Below are 2,325 nucleotides of genomic sequence, written 5' to 3' on the forward strand. Positions count from 1 at the left end.
AGTAATAGATCTTGCTAAGGAGTAATTCGAATAGATGATGGTTTAGAACACACATTATAATTAACAACTTCACTAATTTTTTTAATCTTTTTAAATTAGATACTTAAATTTGTTTGACTTTTATTTTAATTATAAATAAGACTTAAATCCATTTTATCTGTTATATTTAGTTATTTTTTTCCCTCAAGTTAATTCATGTAATAATAGTAGTTTTAAACAATACACTTAATTAGTAAGGATATTTTAGAAAAAAAAACACCTATTTATTACAAATAACTAACTTAACTAATTTTTTTAATTTACTCAAATTAGTCAACTACCTCTTATATTAAGGACTGGAAGTAGTATTTAATATAACCGGAGGTATTATTATTTTCATTTGAAGGAAGAATGATATTTTGGTATGTTGAAAGGGTATTATTAGTATTTTTTTTCTTTTTTTCCAATTAAGGGGTAAAGTGTTATAATCTCTCCTTGAGAGAGACAAAAATACCATTGTCTCTTATGTATGAATGACATCAGTATATTTTGTTATTCTTTGAATCGTGAATATAAATGAAATTAAACATTACTAGTGTGCGAAATTAATTTATCAGAAAAGGATGTAAATAAATATTGTTATTTGTAATATTTCTGCGGCTAAATATCAGTACGTGATTTTTGGTTTTTTTTTTGTTTGACCTCATACATGTTCCGGATTGTATTAGACTATTAGTTGAGGATCTGCTAACTAGTATTTTAATTGTAAATAAGATATTCCTCAGTTTTTGTTAACCATATATTGGGGTGAGGAATGATTCATATGAATTGAGTGGTGGTTAATGTAATGAGAAAATCATTAAGTACTAAGGAAGGAATGTAATTAACAACAAGTGAGGATATAAAACATGTCTGATGATGCTGCTCATTTGTTTTTAAACGTTTTGGTAATTATATTTCTTTCCCCTTAAAACCCCATATTTTCCCTAATTTAATAGCATGGTCACTATTAATTAATATAGTCAAGAAGTTTGAATTTGTGTTGTGACTTTTGAGACCAATTAATGTACTCATTGCTTTATTATGCATGAAACAGGTTTACTAACAATGGATAAACCATGAGATTACAACAGACTCAATGAAAGAATGGTTGATTGTTACATGTCCCCAAAATCAATGTGGGAAGGGATAAAAGCTCTCCAACAAGAAAACATCGATACAAAAACTATGCATCAAGAGAGGACTAAAGTGTTTAATGTTTCCAAGATTGTGAAGGAACCTGACTTACGGTTGATACAATATGTGTTTGAGAATTCAAGGTTAGATTCATATGCTTATAACTATATGATTGGTGTTTTTGTTTGTGTGTACTTTAATCGGAAGCATAGCTAAATCACTCACCTTACATGTTCTTTAGTGAGACGTATACACCTTTTCGGTCATCTCATTTATATCTGCGTCAATCTCAATTGATCACACTTAGACCAGAAACTCATTTGGATTCGGGGGTGAGTATTTACTTATACGCTTATTCTATGTATTTTGTTATTATTGAGCAAGGTCTTGATTATGTTATTGTTCAATTTTCCTGTTTTCTTAGATAATAGATGTTTTTGCTGATATCTTGACCGAATCTGAAAGAAGGAAGAAAAGTAAACCTGTCAATTGGTATCTTCCCGTGATGTTTTCGGTGATTGCTTATTCCCTTTTCAATTGGATGATATATGTTAGATTGATAGTTCTTGGATCTAAAACAATCTCATCGACCAGAATATTTAGTTGTTCTTTTGTGATGTGATTACAGAGTGCAGCACTCAATAGTGATGCAAGTTCCTTCCTTGACTTTGTTGAAAGGCAAAAATTGAGAGAGAACTTCATGTTTGATGACTTGAAAGATTGTGAGAAGGTATTATCCTTTTGTCTGAGTTGTAATCGACATTTCATTCATAATAATGATTTTTTTTTGGCTATATCTCAATTTGATTCGTTTGATCACACATGGCAGATATTCATCCCTGTTCATGTCAAAAAAGATTCATGTGGACATTATTATTTATATATTATTCATATGAAGAATCAAGAAATTGAAATATGGGATTCTCTATGTGATCAATTTATAGATAAAGCTAAACGTGACCAAACCACGCGGAAATTGGTAAGCATCGTATAGTTATGATATTTATATAATTAATATGTATAGACTGATCTTTTAGTTCTTTAGAATTCATCTTTTTCCCCCCCTAATTTCTTGATAGGTGCTTGCCATGGATAGACTCTTCGGGGATGGTAAGTTCAAAGAATTCTACTGGAGACTGATGAGAAATATTCCGTTACAGCCTAATGGGT

This window comes from Neltuma alba, unplaced genomic scaffold (assembly GCF_004799145.2).
Source record: "Neltuma alba isolate B1F8T4 unplaced genomic scaffold, ASM479914v2 tig00010889_pilon, whole genome shotgun sequence".
NCBI classification, from domain to species: domain Eukaryota; kingdom Viridiplantae; phylum Streptophyta; class Magnoliopsida; order Fabales; family Fabaceae; genus Neltuma; species Neltuma alba.